This window comes from Mus musculus, chromosome 2 (genome assembly GCF_000001635.26).
Source record: "Mus musculus strain C57BL/6J chromosome 2, GRCm38.p6 C57BL/6J".
NCBI lineage: Eukaryota > Metazoa > Chordata > Mammalia > Rodentia > Muridae > Mus > Mus musculus.
The window spans coordinates 105017071-105038546 of NC_000068.7; the positions used below are offsets into that span (position 1 = coordinate 105017071).

Consider the following 21476-nt stretch of genomic DNA (forward strand, 5'->3'; position numbering starts at 1 on the left):
AACCGCTTCCGGGTCAGCCACAGAGGGCGGGCCTCGTGGGCGGGGCCCACAGTACTACTTCCTCCCCGCGGGCCTCTGCTTCAGCTCCTCGCAGGCTCCTACCTGAAATCTTCCCCTCTCCCCGGAAACTTAGGTGGGTTGGGCTAAAGTGTCCTCTGCCCGCCTGCTGCCTGCGGGTCACGGAACCCTACCTGGGCCAAAGCTTCGGGAGCCTAGAGAGCTCTTGCTGCCTCTGAGAGCTTTCCAGGTGCCCCCTGTCCCTAAAGCCTTGGAACTATTTTTTTTTTCCCCTGTGTTATGCTTCCCAGTTTGCTGGTCCAGTTGCTAGGCCATGCTCCTTGCTAAGTAAGGGTGACTAGTTTTCAAAGAATGCTCCCACTTAATTAATAAGGACTTATCCAGAATACACAGTGCCTCAGTGTATGTTAGGGATTGACTCCAGGATCCCTCCTCTAAGGATTCCAGAATCTATGGGGCTCAAGACGCTTACATAAAAATGGCTTAGTTCGTGTCTATATAACCTCCTGTGTACTTTAAGTCATCTCCAGGGCACTTAAAATAGCTAATCCAATGTAAATTCTATGTCCTCTGTTTTCTAGGGAATGACAAGGTCTGCGTATTCAGCACAGATATTTCTCCAGAATATTATAGTCTGCAGTTGATTGAACCTGGATGCAGAACTTGGAGCCATGAAGATCAAGAACATTGTAAATGCAACAATAAGGGGGAAATGCAATTAAAAAGTGGGCTGAAAAAGTAAAAACAGACTTTATTAGAGAATATACACATGGTATCCTCAGTTGATAGAATGTCCCCAATAAATGGCCTGTCAGGTATTTTCTTCCTTAATGATTGACATGGGAGGGCCCAGCCCACTGTGGGTGGTGCCACCCTGGGTAGGTGGCCCTGAGTTGCATTGAAAAGTAAGCCAAGCTAGCCACAAGGAGCAAGTCAGCAGGCAGCGAGCAAGCCTCTGCTTCAGTTCCCACCTCCAGGTTCCTGCCTTGGGTTCCTGCCATGACTTTCCTCAGCGATGGAGGTTAACCTGAGAGTTGTCAGATGAAATGAACCCTTTTTCCCCAGGTCGGTTTTTGGCCAATATTTTATCATAGCAATGGGAAGCACACTAAGACAATCTTCCTGGAGTACTGGGTTACAATGTGGAATGAGTGTGTGTGGGGGGGTACGTTCTCAAGGAAGAAAAGGAAGAGAGACTGGTTGAAAAGAGGGGAGCAGATTTCTGAGGGGGGAGAGGAGAGAAGAGAGGGTGTAAGAGGAGAGTGGGGCGCTGAGCCAGAACATATTTATTAGAATGGTCTTCTCAGAATTTCAGGAGGGAGAAGATACCCAGTGGTCCTGTAAACACACTAATATACTAGTTAACTAGGCCAAGGCCCGGGCACTGAAGCTGGAGGGCAACCCTTGCTCATCATCACAGCAATCTTTGCTTTGAATTTTGAAAGGTGACTTTTTTTTTCTAAGATTAATACTTTTCAACCTTGCTTTCAGCTTCTTTCCCCTTTCTTGATGGAAATTTGTTTCAAATGTTAATGTTGCCAGCTTTTTCTTCAGTATTTTATTTTAACTCATCAATAAGTCTTTCTTTAAAAATACATATATTTTGTTGAACATTTTAAAACCCTATTTTAATATTAGCCCCGTCCCTTACTCGCCCCTTTTTTCTGATTTCCTTTATTCTATGACTTTGTGAAGTAAAAGAGGTGACTTCAGGGGACTTTTGAGAAGGAGGTTTCAAAAGGATAGAGACAAAATTATTTGAATCTTTAGATATTTACTCATTCGCTAAAAACATATTGATCTCTCTGACAAAATTATGTACCAGCAGGTGGTTGACCTTCCAGAGAGAACAAAATTAAAGCATGCAACTTATTTATTGTTTATGTTATTGTGATGGAACCAAACCCAAGGCTTTGTGTGGACTAAGCAAGCTTTCTATCACTAAGGGATTAACTGTCATATTAAGGTTTTAATTGCCATGATGAAACACCATGACTAAGAGCAAGTTGGGGAGGAAAAGGTTTGTTTGGCTTCCACTTCCACATCATTGTCCATCACTGAAGGAAATCAAGACTCTAGCTGATGCAGAGGCCACGGATGCTGCTGCTTGCTGGCCTGCTTTTCATAGCTTGCTCAGCCTGCTTTCTTGTAGAGCTCAGGACCACCAGCCAGGGATGGCATCACCTACAATGGGCTGAGCCCTGCCCCACTGGTCACTAACGGAGAAAATGCCTTACAGCTTGCTTGCAAGCCCAATCTTATGGAAGCATTTTCTCAAAGAAGGTACCTGCCTCTCAGGTAATTATAAATTGTATGACACTGACATAAAACTAGCCAGCATACTCCTTTATAATTTTTCAATGACACTTTTTGTCAAATTCATTTCTTAATTGAAAAAAGACCCTAGCATTATTTTTCGTTAATAAAATGTTTTCTGATAATCTTAAGGTTTTTCTTTAAACACAAATCTGCCTTAGACAAATGGTACAAGAAGTACTATCTACTATATGACAGGAAGCATTCTAAATGCTTAAAAAAAAAAGTTTAGAGTCAGTTGAAACTGGGGTTAGCTGATGCTAACCTATGCCTGATATAAAATGGGGTCACTGGTATGTTAATAGCAGTAAAGAGTCACCCCTGCTGATAACCACACATACAACCTTCACTACTATATTATCCTTCTTGAGACTTTCACAAACTGTCCTCAGAACTTCCCAAAACAGAAGGAGCTGAAAGTTCAACAAAACCCTATATATTCTGAAAGGCAAAGCCATTTTTCTAGCTGATGTGGCTGTTTGTTTTCTTTTGAGGTGAGCTCTCACTAGTCCAGGTTGGCCTTGAACTCAGTGTGTAACTGAAACTGATCTTGAAGTCCTGACTCCATTGTTCCTACTTTTTTTGAATTACAGGCATACTTTTTTATGTGTGCACTGGGGACTCGAACTCAGGTCCTTGTGCTGGCAGAGCAATTGCTCTTACACACTAAGCTATTTTCCTAGATCTCCTTTTATTTTTAATTCTTTATTCTTTCTGATTAAAAATTCTGGAAAACTTGGATTTATCACACCTGCTTCCCTCTGTTTGGGGAATGTGTGTATGTATGTGTGTTGGGGTGTGTGTGTGTGTGTGTGTATACACATACGTGTGAATGTGGTGTCAAGGGGATAACTTCTTCTACTGCAGGGTCTGGGAACTGAACTCAGGTCTTCAGGCTTGCCAAGTGTTTCTACACACCTTGCCATATCACAGTCAGGCCCTCTTTAATTTTTAAAAGGCACCACTTTACTTAGAAATGGACTCTTCTGCGCTTGTCTTTCTTCTTATTTTGATGTATAAACCATGACTTTGATGGTGGAAGCTGCAGAAATCCAACCGAAACCTAGCAGTGATCTTGAAGGTAAAAGTCACGGTGGCAGGGAAAGGTGGAAGGGGCTCAGACCCTGATACTAGGAAGATGCTGTGCCAACCACGACTGCCTCTCTTGCTTGTTTAATGTAGGAGGAAATGAACCTCCATCTTGTTTTCATGTGCTATTACATGGGCTTTGCCTCACAACAAAGGAAACTAATTTTGACTGACTCAGGAAAGTTTGAACTCTGAAGTCATCACTTTGAAAATAAAAGGCTTGTTTATGTAAGTGCATGTTACTGGTTTTTTATTGTGTATATTTATGGTGGGAATCTTGATCTCCCTTAGCCGTTGTCATGCAATGTTGAATTCAGAACACTACTATCCTTTTAGGATCTCAGAGTTTTACAGCTAATAATTAAGTTTTATACTAGCGAGGCAGCATACGATTACAGTGACTTTATAGGGAAACAAATAATGTTGAGTTCAGCTGATTGGCGCCTTACCGAAATAGATTACACATGAGCCATGACAGAACCGGTGCAGAACTTGACATCCCACACATACAGACCACAGAAAGTACCATCTTCCCAGTAGCCTGCATAAGAAGGGAACCGCCTCAGGCTCACCTCTTCATGTCACATGACATAGCCAGTCTTGGAAACATTTATGAATCTGTTGGGTCTGAAGAAGACATATTTATCATTCATGTTTTTAAAGTGACTTTGAAAAGGCATGCGTAGCCCAGTGGGAAGAATTTGCTGTTCTCGTCAAGAGCTTTAGTGACAGCAGATGATGCAAATACAAGAGATTTATACACCAGTCATTTTTAAATGTTAGAGGAAAAATACCTTATAATTCCGAGCTCCTATATGAGCGGCACCAACCATAGCCTTGCTCTGCTTGAATTCGTCAAGGTTCTCGGGAACAGCACCGAGAGGACGCATGCGTAATTATAGGATGTGATTTATTGGATCAGCCTTCACCACCAAAGGCTGGGGAGGCTCCTGATGGCTGTCTACAAGTTGGAGAGTTGAGGAAACCAGGGGCTGCTCAGTCTGAAGAGCGAAAAAGTGGAGAGGGCAGTGTTGCCTGGAAGCTGAGGGAATCTGCAAGCATGCTGAGGTAGCTGCAGCCGGAATTCTGCAGCGGTGGCAGACACAAAGGCCTCAGCGAGCACTAAGGATCCAGCGTCCTCATCTGCCTCCTGACCCATCTGGGCCTGTGGCCTACTGCACAGAGGCCACTTGCAGTTAGGACTAGGTCCTTCCCTCCTACTCAAGAGCCTGCTGGCCTTATTGCTTTCTTAAAAGTTGTGTGTGTGTGTGTGTGTGTGTGTGTGTGTGTGTGTGTGTGTGTGTGTATGTGTGAGAGAGAGAGAGAGAGAGAGAGTGAGTTAGAGAGAGAAGTAGATCTCTCTAAGTTTGAGACCAAGGCCAAGGCTACATAATGTATAAGATCCTATCTCAAAAACAGAAAGGAAAGGAAAATGAAAGTAAAGAAAAAATTATTTAAAGTGAACCCACACATTCAGAGGCAGCTGCTATCAAGAGAGAGAAGAATGCACCAGCAGATATTCCTAACTGGGGGTTGGGGATGGGTAGAGCTACCACACCTAAAAACTTCTGTTTATCTCTTATTTTTGGTTGTTGGTGAATTTGTTTTAAAAGTGGAGTGTGTGAGCCAGGAAGTGGTGGCCCGCCCACACCTTTAATCCCAGCAGAGGATGCGGAAGCAGCAGAGGCAGAGTTCAAAGCCAGCCTGGTCTATAGAACAAGTCCCAGGACATCCAGGACTACACAGAGAAACCCTATCTTGAAAAGCCAATAAATGAGTAAATGAATAGATGAATGAATGAATGAATGAATGAAATGTGTGAGCTCCTTACCTGTTACAGAATATGTACTTTTAAGCCTTTGTATTGAAGTATAACATATGCTCAGAAAGACACACAAAAGTGTAGCATACTGTGAGTGAGTCACCATGTCTGCACTGATAATAGCCATGTAAGATGCAGGATGGTATTTTGGAAAACAGTTTGGCAGTTTGGCATGGTAATTCTGTCCATAGGTATAGATCCAAAAGAACTACAGAGACTTTTTCATACAAAAGCTGGTGCAGTAGAGCTGAGGTAGTCGCTTTGTGGTAGAGATGAAACCCTGAGTGCAGTTACTGGGACTGAAAATCAATCAATCAAAAAAAACAAACAAAACAAAACAAAAAACAAAAACTTGAGCCACATGTGTACATGCATGTTTATAAATGCATTATTTGTAAAGGACAAAATGTTCCTACATAGTAGCCACTGACCATCATTTGGTAGATACAAAAACATAGCATATTTGCACAATAGAATATTATCAATAAAAAGAAATAAAAGACCCACACGCTATAACAGACACGAGCCTTGGTAATTGTGTACTAAATGACAGATGCCTCTAATACGTGAGCCTTGGCGGACATTTAGGATCCAAACTGTAGGTGCAGCAGAAGGGCGCCATTTCCTCGCCTTTTTCTTGCAGCTGTAGTGGAGCTGTAACTCTGGAAAATTCATTAAATGGAATCAGACATATCTTTTGGGACACTTTAAGATTCCCCCCTTTCCTTCCTACATCGGGTGTAAACGGGACCTGGGGGTGAGACTTCCATGTTGCAACCCCAAGGTAACAAATGGAGGATGGATTCTGTAAGCCAAGGAATGCACTCAAAAGCTAAAAGCAACCCAGGTCCGGGCTCCCTGGGGAGCAGCCTTATCAGCCTGGGGAATGAGTCTCCAGACTTGTGATTTTCCAAGAACACACTGCTTATCTGTGCAAGCCACTATGTGTCCATATTCCTTTTGTCACTTTCGGCCAGCAGTTACTGAAAACATGTGTGAGAATTGGAGGGCTTCAAGTAACAGGCCCTAAAACACAGCACTGGCCTAGAGAGAGGTGAACCTTTGATAATGAGGACCCAATTTCACAAGCTGCAAAGTGCAGGACTCCGGTTACACAGTACAAAAACATTCTCCATGGAAAACTGTCTCCTTTTGTTTCTTGGGACATAAACCATGATGTTTTATGTTGTTGTTAGGGAAAGAGTAGATTTTAATTTATGTTGTCAGAGCCTGGTTACTTCTTGCTCCTGTCAGCAAAGCCTCAAAGGACGAAGTAAATTCAGATTGGAGCTGGTCACTCTAAGTAGAGATGTCTGGTAAAACAGAATACCCAGCACCGCTCTCTTAATCCATCGGGTGCTGGTACAGCAAAATGCCCGAGCCTTGGTGTTTTATGAGAAATGAGATTTGTTTAGCTAATAGTTCCAGAGGGCTGAGATCAAGGAATCACTATACCAGTAAACTCTCTACTTGCTGTGTCCCACAGAAAGGAAACTGATAGCAAGCAGAAGAGGCCAGGGATGTGGGGGTCAACGTGCTTTGTAACAACTCATCCACCCGAGAAACCAGCATTAGCCCCATCCGAGGCCTGTGACCTCACAACCTTGCATTGGGTTCTACCTCCTAAAAGTTACCCCGCCTCAGCATTGCCAAGGTTTGGACATTAGTACAGTCCCCTGCCTCTGGTTCCCATGGGGGTTGTATGAACAGGCCCAGCTGTGAGTTGAAGCTTAGGGGACCTTAATAATTTACAAGGCTCAGTAAACATGGCTGCACTTGGCTTGGTATGAAAACATTGTTCCCATCTTCCTGGGCTGTTTGCTGTACAAACACAACCCATCCATTTTGAAAACCTAGACTACTAGGAGTACTATGGGATTGAAATTCCTTCCTAGTCAACAATTAATTGAGCTATGGTCACTTCATTTAGATACTGGTTTGACACAGTCCCCATAGTTCCCCGTGTTATGACGTCTACTCCTACCTTAATCATTTATATTACACACCTAGCCTCCAAAAGCGCCGGAGCTTCGGATCATGTGTAGAACTACTGTCCAGGAAAGTCTTTGTAAAAGCAAATCTGATTGTTTCTCTTCTTAAAACCCACATGCATGGCTGAGCATTGCTTATGCTAGCAATCCTCAAACTTGCTCCTGGCTCCTGACTTTTCGACAGCTCCTCGTCTGTGTCAGTAGCTCACACAGTGCACACCTCTGTCTGTATCACTCTGTGTTCTGATAGTTTGCCCATTCTCCTGTCCATGCCACAGAGACTGTGTTTTCTGTGGCTAGCCCCAATGCTAGAGTAGAGACTGCTTAGCTGATGCTGTTTTAGCTACTTTAATGTTGACTTGACATGAGCTAGAGTCAAATGAGAGGAAGGAACCTCAACTGAGAAAATGTCTCCATAAGACAGGGCTGTAGGCAAGCCTGTAGGATGTTTTCTTAATTAGTGATTGATGGTTGGGCAGTTCACTGTGGGTGAGGACACCCGTGGGCTTGTGGTCCTGAGTTCTGTAAGAAAACAGGCTGAGCAAGCCGTGAAGAGCAAGCCAGTAAGTAATCAGTGCTCCTCCATGGCCTCTGCATCAGTTCCTGCCTCTAGGATCCTGCCTTCCTTGAGTTCCAGACCTGACTTTCTTCAGTGATGGACTGATACCTGGAGATATAAGTGAAATCCTTTTGTGGTGGTTTGAATAAGGATGCCCCACTCCCCCACGGGCAGAGAGGTAAATGCTTTGTCGTTAGTGAGTGGCTCTACTTGACAGGGATTAGGAGTTAGGGCCTTGTTGGAGGAAGTGTGTCATTGGGGTGGGATTTGGGGTTTCAAATGCTCAAGCTAGGCCCAGTCTCCCCCACTTTTCCCTCCCTCCTCTCCCTTCCCTACCTGCTGTGGACCCAGATGTAGAATTCTCAGCTACTGAGGCCAAGCCTGGTCTACATAGCAAGATCCAGGCCAGCCAAACTGGGGTCTCAAAGGTGGTAGAGTAAAAGTCCATCTCGGTTTTTATTTACCCTTCCTTCCATCGATCTTATTATGAGTAAACTAGCCTTTTCTCATTCATTTTTTCCCAGCAAATAATAGTATATTCTTTTACTAAGCTGAAATAGCCATATTGTATACATCTCCCAATGTTAATTATGGCAGAATATAAAAAAAAGAGGGGATAACATTTGAAAAGACATAAAGGTGAAGTATTCATGATTCTCTTATTACAGGAAAATATAGTTTTCTATCTTTTTTCAAGGACAGAAGTCTCTGCTTTTATTTTTGTAATTTTTTATTCACAAATCATAATTAGACCAGATTCCATTTTTTAAAAATTATAATTCTTGGTAGGCAGGCAGATGTTGACTTGCAGAGAAAGCGCCATAAAAGATTTCCAGTGGGAAAAGGTATGTGCTTGACTGCTTCAAATGTCTGTCCACGTCCTGAGTGAGTCCTGCTGCGCCTGCCACGCCCAGTCACTGGCAGCGAGCGCCTCCTGGGCATTCAGTCCACAGTGTAATCGACTCTACACTACGGCATCTGCACTCTGCTGACAAGTGACAAGGCATCTGCGATGCCTTCACATGGACCATAGTAGCGTCAGCTCACACTCAGCACTGCATTGTTTATTTCCTACAGCTACGCAGAGCAGCCCACGGTTTCTCTCCAGCACCCTTTCCTGTGACTTCATGCTCAGATAGCTGCCTTTCCTTCCTTCTGTGCCTTTAAAAATATATTTCAGTTCTGCACAAGTGAGACATTTAAAATTGCCAATGCAGATTTAAAAAAGAAAAAAAAAAAAAAGAATTCTCAGCTACTCTCCATATTCTCCAGCACCACATCTGCCTGCATGAGCCATGCTTCCTACCGTAATGGCAATGGACTAAACCTCTGAATTGTAAGCCAGCCCCAGTTAAATGCTTTTCTTTATAAGAGTTGCTATGGTCATGGTGTCTCTTCCCAGCAGGAGAGCATTGACTAAATTGCTTTTGGTCATAGCATTTCGTCATGGTAATGGAAACCATAACCAAAGCCAGTACCAAAATCAGTTGGCCAGTTGGTCACTTAGTTTGTCTGAAGTTCAACATTAAACCCAGGACTTACTAGTCACTTGCTAGGCAAGAGTTTTGCTCTGAATTACATTGCCACTCACTAATGAGTGCGTTGGAGGGCACTGAACACTTAGACACCAGATTGTTCTACATGCAAACTCAGCCAAAGACCTGTGAGTTTCTTGTTCTAGCAGAAGCAGGCTCACAGGCAACACCACCTGCAAATAATACTATAGGTTTGAAGGTAGTAAGTGCTACGGGGAACAAGGAAAAGGGAAAGCACGAAGAGCAGAATAAGGAGGGAACACTGATAGAAAGCTAGGTGTGTTTAGTAAGTGGGGGACATAGTGGTGTGTGCCTGTAATCCCAGCACTTGGGAGGCCACGGCTGTAGAAGCATGGGTTTGAGGCAAGACCTAGGTAACATCGTGAGACTCTCTAGATGATGGATGAATGAATAGTGAGTGACTTACCCAGCACATGGAGAGCCAGGGAGGAAGTAATAGAGGGGGGCTTTATCTGACCTCCTTGAAGGAGAACAAGATGGCTGTTCCTACAAGAAAGGGTTGTGCATGTGTGCGCATGAGCACACATGTGTGCGCAGGTGCCTGAAAGGCCAGAAGTGTTAGGTCTGCTTAGGATGGAAGGTGGCAGCAAGCATCTCAACCCGAAAGGACATTCCAGACAGAGGAAGCCGCTGTGCGCGTGTCTGAAGGCCTGCAGTCTTGAGAGCAGATGAGGCTGAGGACTGGCGGGATTCGGGGGAGCTGGGGGAGTGAAGGAGATGAAGATGAAGCGGCTGGGGAGCACCGGGCCAGGACGAGAAGGGACCATGCCCTGCTAAGGAGTTTGCACTTTACCCTGCAGACAGCGGGAGTCCTGTTGATGATTTTATGCAGGGGAATGACATGTTTATATTTATTTTGAGGAAGATAATTCTGGCAGATGTAGTGGGGTGGTGAGAGACTGGGCAAGCCACTTAACCTCGCTCGGCCTCCGCTTCACCATCTATCACATAAGACCAAGTGTATCTGCTCTTCCTACCTCGTAGGATTCTGGTGAGGAAGAGCTGAGATAAGAGATGGGAAAACACTTTGGAACGTATACGGTACTATAAAAGCGAAAACCCGCCCTGCTGTTATTTCAGCTGGGCCGTGTGTGGGAATGTGGTTTCAGAGGAGTCTGAAGAGTCAAAGAGAGATGCAGAGGAGAGGCCATAGTCCTGTCTCCCTCAGAAAAGAAAACCAAATAATCCTTTAATTTATTGAATCCCTATTTGGGCATTCTACTGCACAAAGAGCTAACGAGATTTTTATGGAACACAGAGAAAACCAGCGCACTGGCAGCTTGTAAGTCTAACTGGAGGGACATCGTCCTTCCCAGGAACAAAGATGAGCACCCACTGCCGAGTGGCGTGCCGTGGTGCACACCTTTGATCCCAGCACGTGGGAGGCAGAAACATTTTGTGAATCTCTGTGCATTCAAGGCCAGCCTGGTTGACAGTCAGAGCGCTACAGTAGGACCCAATACCCCCCCAAGTAATACCCCCCAAAATAGATTTAAAAAAAAAAGAAAGAAAAAGAAAAAAGAAAGAGTAACTCAATCCAGGAAGAAGGCAAGTTGTGAAAATCTAATCCAATCCAAAAGCAAGTGCGAGGAGTGGAGACTGACGGGATTGAAGTCCCTATAAGGAAATAAAGACTGGCTGGTGGTTAAGGGCAGGTATTGCTTCTCCTCTAGGACCTGAGTTGGGTTCCCAGCATTCCCACCAGGCAGTTCACAATCACCTTTAACCCCAGTTCCAGGGGGGAAGGAAGCAAGCATCAACTAAACTTTTTTTTTTTTTGAAATGTGTGTGCATGCATGCGTGTGTTGAGTGTAGGTGTGTATGTTTGTGTATGTATGTAGGTGTGCTATGTCATGCACGTGGAGGTCAGAGGACAACCCCAGGGGTGAAGTCTTGTCTTCCATCCTGCTTGAGACACAGGTTTCCTTCCTCCTCACTGCGGTGTAAGTCAGGCTAGCTTCCTGAAAACTCTTAGTGATTCTTCCGCCTCGCCTTTCCCTGTCCTGTAGGAGCTTGCTGTGGTCATAGACTGGGAACCTGAGCTGAGGTCATCAGACTCGGGTAAGTGCTTTAATCTCAGAGCCATGTCGCAGGCCAGAAAGAAAGAGCTTAATACAAGTTCTTTTTTTTTTTTTTTTTTTTTTTAAAGATTTATTTATTTATTATATGTAAGTACACTGTAGCTGTCCTCAGACACTCCAGAAGAGGGCGTCAGATCTTGTTACAGATGGTTGTGAGCCACCATGTGGTTGCTGGGATTTGAACTCTGGACCTTCGGAAGAGCAGTCGGGTGCTCTTACCCACTGAGCCATCTCACCAGCCCTTAATACAAGTTCTTATAATGCACTTAGCACCTGGTCATTGCTTCATTTCATCTATAAGGTTTTGGTTTTTTTTCCCCAAGAGACATGATTTAAAAATAAGAAACAAGTAGCCAAAACCCAATAGAGTATAAAAATGTGCAGAGCTCTGGGGCCTGTAGGAGGGATCTGGCCTGTGTAGAAAGCAGGTTTTCATCCTCAAGCTGATGTGTCAGTGTGTGCAGTGACAGTGACTAACTCTGCCAAGGGCAAGAAGCAACGGACAGAGCTGGACCCAGTCCAAGCACTGATGCCTTCAAGCCGAGGCCCTTGTGAAGTGTAGCTCTTAGTATCAACCAGGGCTCCCATAAATGAATGACAGCAATTCCTAGAAAGGAAACGTACACGTGGGCACCTGTGTGTTTAGGTTTTCCTCTTAAACCTTATTTTAAAAAGCATTTTTAGCCACCACGGGTTATTTCAGAGACTTCAGATCTAGAGAAAAGACAGCCACTTTCCCTCTGAAATTTGGGGTTGGATTATGAGTGTGTGGGGTGGAAGCAGAGCTGGGTAACTGGGAAAGGGCACACTCTAGCTAAATTTGAGAGTCACTAGAGGTGAGTGAAGAGCAAGGGGAGGCCATCTCAGGTGTAGACAGAGGAGTGTCAAGGAAATGGGATGGTACGGGAGCAGGTGGGGGCAGTGGAATTGACGAGAAAAATCAGATGAGCAACACATTCAAATAGCATTCTCTCTCTCTCTCTCTCTCTCTCTCTCTCTCTCTCTCTCTCTCACATACACACACACACACACACACTTTGAAGCTATATAAAGAAAAAACCATTGCCCCAAGTTCTTTATGAGTCCTGAACTACTCATTGCTCATGTTGACCACATGTCCCCTATCATGACATGTGGTCATCACGATGACCATGTAGAGAGAACCATATTGAAGTGAAGATGTGCTAAGGTCAAGGCTTAAGTGATGTCTGGAAGCCTTCTTGGATTTGCTTGGACGATCTGTTCTCTGTGCTTTATGCAGTAAAAACTTAAAACCAAAGGAAAGAAACATAACTAACGTCACTTATTCTAAAGGTTGTTGTTCATTCATTCATTCATTCATAGACAGGGTTTCACTATGTAGCTCTGGCTGGCCTGTAACTCACCATGTAGACTAGGATGGCCTTGAACTCACAGAGATATATATGCTTACCTCTCCCTCCTGGCTAAAGGCATGTACTACCATGCATGGCTTATACACACACACACACACACACACACACACACACACACACACACACACACAAGCATATGTACATGGCACAGCCACAGCACCTATATGGAGTTCAGAGGACAGTTTATAGAAGTTGGTTCTCTCCTTCTGCTCTGTAGGTTCCAGGGATTAAACTCAGGTCATCAGGCCTAGGGGCAAACACCCTTACCCACTAAGCCATCTTGCTTGCCCCATAGAATTCCACTTTAAGGAAAGACCATTCTTTTCTTTTAAAGAGAAACAATACATAACAAGACTCTGAGTTATGTGGAGGCAAAACCAATCCTGCTTTGACAGAGCAGCTCCGGGTGAGTTGCCAAGTTGTTTTGTGTAACACTAAAGGATAGTGTGACTATGAACCGGGTAGAAGTTATCTTTCAGATACAGCTTACACTTGCTGGGACCAAGAGAGAGATTTCCACACTCCTTCATGAGGGACATGTGAGTGTACAGCCTATGCATTGAGGTTCCAGTGCAGGCTCCACCAACCCAACAGCCAACTGAGAGCTGAGCAGAGAGATACGTTTTACGCAACTTTTTTTTGCAAATGAGAATCATCAGTGGACTCCAGGTTCCTGCAGTGTTTTTGCACACCCCAATGTCTTTTACTGGAAGTACTTTGTGAATTAAGAGAAGCAAGGACCACAGCCTTACACTGTAAGACACAGCAGGGAGAATCCAGTAAGCAGTGATCACCAGTGAATAAGCAAAAAACCATCACTGATAACAGCAGATGCTCACAGTTCTTACAGCAGATGCGATCCTGAGACTTTTCTACTGCGTTGCAGTAGCCTTATGAAGTAGTATAGCTCCTGTTCGCAGGGTACAAAGAAAAGGAACCTGGTACAAGGACATCATATGTCTCAAGGCACCTGGGCACTATAAGTCTGCCACTCAAGCCCATGCAATCTGGCCCTCGGGTCTGTGCTCTCCCTGTATATTTCATGTGTCATTAGAAGGGACCAGAAGTCTGCAGCTGTACAGAACGATGATCTCCACTGAGAATCAGCGAGAAACAGTGACTGACAAGTAAGAGCTGAAGAATATGTAGGGACTTATAGCAGAACATTTGTTATTTTCTTCTCACAAATAACAAAAGCAGGGCAGGGGGCTGGAGAAGTGGCTCAGTGGTTAAGAGCATTAGCTGCTCTTCCAGAGGACCTGGGTTCTAGTCCCAGCACCCTCATGGTGACTCACAGTCATTTGAAACCCATCTTAGGGGATTTGATGCCCTCTTGTCCACTGTGGGCACCAGGCACACAGATAGTTCACAGCTATATGTGCAGATGAAACACCCACACCCATGAAATAGCATAATTTGAAACAAAACTCAATTAGGGTCATGAATGTGAGGTGATCTTAAGCTGAGTAGCAAGATCCCATATCAGAGACAGGAAAAAGAGGGCCGAGGAGATGGATCAGGGGGCAGAGTGCTCGCTGTGCAAGTGTGAGAGCCCGAGTTCAGATCCTCAGAGCTCCTGTAAGGTGGGTGTTGGAAGGCATGTGCCTATAATTCCAGGACTCCTATGGGACAAAGAAGGCAAAGACGGGGGATCTATGGAACCAGATCCAATGTACACAGCAACACACAGCGAAGAGACTCTGTCTCAAATGCTGTAGAAGTTGAGGACCAAGCCCTAAGATTGCTCTCTGACCTCCACATGCACATCATGACATGTATGTACCTTCCACACCCAAGAAAACACACATGCACAGAATTATTGTTTTAGTTCTGTAATGGATTTAGTTTTATAGGATAAAACACTCAGACCATTTAAACACAAGTCCAGGAGAACCATGTCAGTCAGCCATGATGCCTCTGTTTGTTCTTAAGAGTTTGCTCTGTTGATGAGAAAGAAAGCTCTGATACTTTATTTGTATACGTCCTTCTTAACTGCAATGGAATCTACTCTTTCTTGTGGACACATTAACTTCTCTGCATCTATAGCAGGAATTTCAAACCCAAATTCATCTTCCATGGCCATAATAATCTCCACTTGGTCTGAGCCCAAGTCCTTCATAAAATGAGATTTACTGAGAGCTCTTTTTGAGCTCTCAATTTTGTCATAGAGCTTCAAGACATACATCACTAGGTCCCTGATTTCCTCTAACATCAAAGGTGGTGTGTTACTGTACTGGCAGGACAAGTGTGTGACCCTCCACAGGCACCTGCAAAGGCAGGTGCAGAGTCCCCAGCCTCTTCTGGGTTCTCTCGGGGTAGGGCATGGTGCTGTGTGGGAAGCTGGAGCAGCGGTACGAAGGCCGTGAGCAGGTGGCAGACAGAGGCCAGAAGGGCACCATGGCTATGACAACCCAGGATGCACTGCACCACAGCCTCCTGCCAGAGCTGCTGCTAGCACTATACCATATTTTAAAAAATTAATTAAAACTTAAATGATAATGAAGATTGTATAGATTCAAGATATATATGAATATATTGTATTGATATAAGGGTTAACATAATTAAGTTAACAACTCACCCAGGTTGACTGTCAGATCCCCAGAACTTGCTCCTCTTACAAGCTAGCTGAGGCTGGAGAGACTCTTTAAGGCTTAGCCATAAAGAGCTGTGTTGATCCAGGTTTCCTCTCCCAGTTGCCTTAAAGGATCTGATGCTCCCCTCTGGCCTCCGTGGGCACTGCATTCACACAGTGTACAGACCAACAGGCACACACTTATACATACAAAAGAAAAAGAAATAGGAATCTGTTTGAAAACAAGGTGGCTTGTACCCTTTGGGCAGAGTCACTCTGTGAGCATTGGTGTGAAATGACAAGATAGCCTTATTCACGTGTCTTTCCTGCTCTTCAGGCTTGCTCCTTTGTGGTCAGAAATGTGCTGTATTTCCTCCATATTCCCAGCACCAAGTATACATTAATTATGGAAACAGAAGTCTGGAACTAAGAATAGGAAAAAGGCTGGCAGCACTTGATCGTGAGGATGTGAATTCAGATTCCCAGCAGCCAGGTGGAATGCGAGGTGTGGCAGTACACTCGGGGAAAACAAGAGTGTGTGTGAGTGTGAAAGTAGAGACTCGATGCCCCTCAGGGCTCATTGGCCAACCAGCCTGGTGGAAGCCAGCAAAGTCCAGCTTCAATGAGAAACCCTGCCTCAAAGCTACAGTAGAGAAGCAACTGAGGAAAACACAGGGCATCAACCACTGGCCACCACACATGTGTACACTAGAGAGCATGTGTGGTGCATGTACACACACACACACACACACACACACACACACACACACACACAAACTTTTAAGCTAAAATTTTTATTCAAAACTTTATATAGGACATATTAATAATAATTTCAAAGTTTAGAAACCAGTTTACTGTGAGGACGGTATTGAGAGACAGCTATTTTGTTTGAAAACTCTTTAAATTTTAATGAGCATATTCCCATTTTAAATACCTTTTCTATTTCTTTCTGGTAAAAGTCCTGGGAGATGGGCTAAATTTTGCTTTTAAGTTTCACTCCAAAGCTAAGGTATGGCAGGATGTGAACTGATGTAAGGTTTACGGCCTCCAATATGATCAAGATATTTGAGAACAGGTAATAATAACCATTTATAAAATTGGTAAGATTTATAGTGTGTTTAAATCTTGTGTCTAGCCCTAGGATATTTGGAAATAAAATTGAGACATTCAAGTACAACTCACATAGAATGTAAGGTGCAGGGAATCGCTAAGTAGTGCCCAGGTACTTAAATTTCAAACCTTACATTCTCTGCTAACAAGCCACTGGGGAACTCTGGGTTGTGACACTGGACAGCTTGTAACTTAAAATACTCTGAATGTTTGTGCTTGGAAAGGTTGCTGCTTTGATTGCTTTATTGTTGCTGTTGCTACTTCAAGTCTAGAGCAAAACCAAGACTAAACTTCAAAACCAAAACACCAAAATATTCAAACATGCGTGAAGAAAAGTGTTGGAACTGCCATGTGCAGGTGCCAGACTGGAGCATCTAGGAAGTGCTGGTCACTGGTCTTTAGTCTATCCACCCACACTCCAACGCAAACCCACTGTTTGAAATTAATCCCAAACATTGCACCACTTACATTAAGGATATGTATGTATCACTTAATTATTTCTGCATGTAGCTCCAAACAATAAGAACTCCCTTTAAATTTGCCACAGCTAAAATATTAATCATGAAACTCAATTACTAAAAAATAGAAAGCCGTTTTTTAAAAAGTGAGCCAAATATCTTAAGACACATCACCAGATATACAGATGGAAAATTAGCATATGAAAGGCTGCTCCAGGCCGTAGGCCACCATGGAAATACAAATTAAACCAGGAATGAGGTGGATCTGGAGAGATGGCTCAGCTCTTCTGCGTATATAATGCTCTTGCTGGGGACCACAGCTCAGTTCCTGTCACCTGCACTAGGCAGCTCCCAATGACCTTAAGTTTTTTAAACAGGGTCTCTCCTGAAACCTATTGCTCACAGGCTTGGTTAGAATAGGTTTGATTAGAATAGATGAGCAGGGAGCCCCGGTTGTCCACCTTTGTCCACCCTCCCTACCCCAGAGTGCTTACCACCAAACCTAGTTCTTCACGTGGGTGCTGGGGAACTGAACTCCGGTCCCATGCAAGCACTTTACTCACAGAACCATCCATCCCCCCCCACTCAGACAAAGCTTTTAAAGATCTTCTTGTGCTGAATATTTGTGGGGACATACGTTCTCAGTTCGTTTGGACAACTACTGCTCATCATATGGTAGGACTATGTTTAGTTTTGTAAGAAACCACTAATTTTCCAAAGTGGCCCTAATGGTTAGAATTCCCACCTACACGAGAGAAAAGAAAAAGAGTACTTTCTCTCTCCACGCTCTTATCAGAATTCTGTGTTGTTGCTGTTCTGGATTTGGGCCACTGTAACGGCATATAATATCTCATTCCTGTCTTACTTATTTTTAAATTGTGTGTGTGTGTGTGTGTGTGTGTGTGTGTGTGTGTGTGTGTCTATACAGTGCCCATAGAGGCCAAAAGAGGATACCAGATCTCCTGGAGCCCTAAATGTAATCTCAAACCTCTATATGAAAGGAAGAGTCCTTTATGAAGGGTCTAACTACAGAAGAGAAGACAGTGTGTTAACGGGAGGCAGAGTTGAAATGATGTGGCTCATCATGTCAGCTCCCCAGATGTCAGCAGACAGTAGAAACTATAAGGGACAAGGATCAAATTTCCCTGAGGCTTCTAGAAACAGCCAGTCATGCCAGCAGTTGACTTTAGCCTTATAAAACAAATTCTGGATTCTGACTTTCAGTATTACAGGACAGTAAATTTCTTGTGTCTCAGGCCATCATGCTTGTGTGAGCTTGTTCGAGTAACAATAGAGTATAGTATTGAATCTATCTGAAAACAAACAAACAAAAGAACAAAAACTGATGAATCGGAGATCTGGTATCCTCTTTTGGCCTCTGTGGGCACTGTATACACACACACACACACACACACACACACACACACACACACACAATTTAAAAATAAGTAAGACAGGAATGAGATATCATTATATGCCGTTACAGTGGCCCAAATCCAGAACAGCAATGCACAATACACGTGGATGGAATAACGGAGAATAAGGAAGTTGGGAGAGAGAGGAGGCTGCTGAGATTAGTGAAGGACTTGTGCTTAGATGAAGGGAGAGAGTGGTTAGGGTGGTGCAGCTGTAAATCTTCACCAATTGTCTCTGCTATAGGGACGGGAAGTTGGGCTCTGCTCTGAAGGCCAGTGCTTCGGGGGCTCTTCGGGAAGACTCCTGATTGCAAGTGGCCAAGGCAAGGCTTTATAGAGTGGATGAAACTCCAAGGCCCTTCAGGTGCTGTAGGGATGTTAGCAGCCCCAGGTGTTCTATGAGAGGCTGTGGGACAAAGACTTTCAGAGTCATTGTTCCTAGTAGTGACATTGGCTGTTAGCAGGTAATAAAAGAGCAGTTTATCACCCTCCCATAGTGGAATTGTTCAGAGGTATTTTGGGGGGGAAGGAAGGAGAAGATTCTGAGGCCTGAGGTTGCATGCCTGTTGGACTCAGGCTCCTTTAATGCAGGCAGCGGCTGCAGGGTGCTCTGTGTGTTTTCCATGAGAAACTGGGAACGGGGCTGCTGACCTAACGCTTCGTAAACTCTTATCTCTGACTTATGGTGTCTCAGACAGACACAGCACACACTGGGCTGCATTTGGCTTCATGCTTCAGAAGTTTAAATAAATAACCCTTCCCTTCAATTCAGCGGCTATCAGGGAAAATGATATTGTTTTTACTCATCCTAGCGAGGGGAGGCCCATCTGAAGTCCCCACGCGTTCAAGCAGAAAGAGCATTTCTGCCAATGAAGCGTGTAGTGACTTCCCATGTCGACTGCAAACTTTTTTTTTTAATCACGCACAAAAGATGAATGCTCCCATCTAAACTTTATCTGCCTGTTATTTTCCCTAATATGGTCAGTGGCTTCCATAGAATGGAGACGAGAAAGGCTTTCGATAACGATGCTGTCTTCTCTTGGATAACGAAAAAGTTTCTGACATTTAGGTGAAAAAGTCAGAACACTTTGTCAGATGGGTTGTGCAATGCCTGAGAAAAGCCACAAATTCGCATTGGTTTGAGGAGTTGCAAGGGGCCACGGCAAGGTTACTGTACTTAGGGGGAAGAGAAATGGGTGTTCTTTAGAAATTCCACCAAGTTCCTTTCATAAAAGTGTATCAATCCCCATTAAAAAACACAACTTGATGACCTTGACTTCCTTTGGCAAAATAACGAGAAGAGTCTGCCCTGAATTGGACATCAAAGAACCAATAAATTTAATGAGTTGTTTTCGACACTAAGGGCTGGCTAGCTGGCCTGTTTCGCTATTACTGTGTCTGTGGTATGGGGGAAAAATCTGTCTTTCAAGCCTTGCCAAAAAGAGTGTGCCCAAGGCCTGTCTTACAAATAAGTAGACTAGTGACAGAGGTCTTGTGGCCCCTGAAAATGCTCCTCACGGGGCTTAGAATAGGCTTGCTGCATGTTTATATTTGGGGACCCTTTTCTAGACTCTGTAAATGTTAAGCATGATGAGCAGGACGTGTGGCTCAGGTGGCAGAGTGCTTGCCTAGCATCTGTAAAGCTGGAGTCCCACAGCATCTTATGAACTGGGAATGGGCAGACACACCTGTAATCCCTGTTCTTAGGAGGTAGTGGTAGGAGGAACAAATGTTTAAGGTCATTCTTAGTTACACAGTCAGTCCAAGGGTTCAAGGCCAGCCTGAGACATGTGGGACAGTTTCAAAAAATCTATAAAAACAAAATTATAAACAAACAAATAAATACTAAGAATGCCGTGTTAGGCCATACACTGCCAGATTACCTTTCTCAGGGAAACAGAAGTTAAGAAGCCTGGGACACAGGGGTAAGGTAAGGCTGGAAGACAAGGGCCCAGTGCTAAAAAGCAAGATGGAGCAGATGGCCAGGATGGGGTGGGGTGACCTCTTTCATAAGACCGAACAGTCTTTTTACATTATCTCAGGAGCTGCAGATTCAGATGTCTTCAGGGCACAAGGCAACCTCTTTGGGTGCTGTGGGCCTGGGGAACACTGGCATGCTGGGTAATAAGCCTTGTCTAGGAGCGACAACATTTTCCTATTGGCACCTAATTGCAACTACTGTTGAAACATTGTGCAGGCTGCACATTCAGCCTTTGGGCCATTGTTTCAGGACTCCTTCCTGTATGAATGCTACCATAACTTTGTGGGAGACGGAGCAGGGCTTTATAGGATTCAATGGGAGTAGAGTTTGTCATCTGATAGGAGGTGAGACACCAGTACTGGGTGACAGGCAAGGTTTAGAGTTGCTGGAATACTCATAGTTCAGGACTGAGAATGCAGGTCAGTGGTAGTGGGCTTTCCTAGTGTACATCTTATCCTAGATTCAACCCCCTAGTACCACACATAGACAGGAGAGTGGAAAAGAAAACCTCGAATTTAAAAAGCTATAGACGGGTGGGGACTGTCACCTCAGGCCAGTTGATAAAGTTGGTTGCCGTGCCAGCATGAGGACATGATTTCGACCCCCAGAACCCATTTTTTAAAAGCTGGATGTGGCAGTGCATGCTTGTAATTCCGGCACTGAGAAGGCAGAGGCAAGAAGAGTTTAGGGCTTGCTTGCTAGCTACATTAGCCTAATTGGTGGGCTCCAGGTCAGTGAGCAATCCTGTCTCAGGATAAAGTGTGCAGCCCTTGAGGAATGTTCATCTGAAGTTGTCCTCTGACCTTCATATATATGTATGCACCCTCCCCCTTCCACCTACAAAGCCAGAAGGGGATGTGGCAGCTTTTTGAAGTTTGTAGTTTGAAGTTTGCAGTTCACCTGCCACCAGAGTGATCAGAGAGGGGAAATGGACTTTTGCAGTGCCTCAGATGTTCACGAGGGGGCGTGGAGCATGGGGTGTGGGGTCTTGATGGTTTGAACGTGTAAGAGCTAGGATAGGAGGGATAGCACTGAGTAACAACTGCACCACCATACTAAGGTTTTGGCAGTTAAATGCTCAGTGATGTGAAAAGCTCCTCTTTTTTTTTTTTCC

The 21476-nt window shown here is 44.3% G+C and overlaps 1 long non-coding RNA gene and 1 pseudogene across 1 annotated transcript; one reads left to right on the top strand and one right to left on the bottom strand.

The window, feature by feature from the left end:
* The first annotated feature begins 50 nt into the window (after positions 1-50).
* Gm38521 (predicted gene, 38521) lies at positions 51-3655 on the top strand. Its single transcript, NR_165821.1, has 2 exons — positions 51-133; positions 600-3655. It is a non-coding gene; the product is annotated as a predicted gene, 38521 (long non-coding RNA).
* On the bottom strand, positions 14652-15251 carry Gm13888 (predicted gene 13888; annotated as a pseudogene).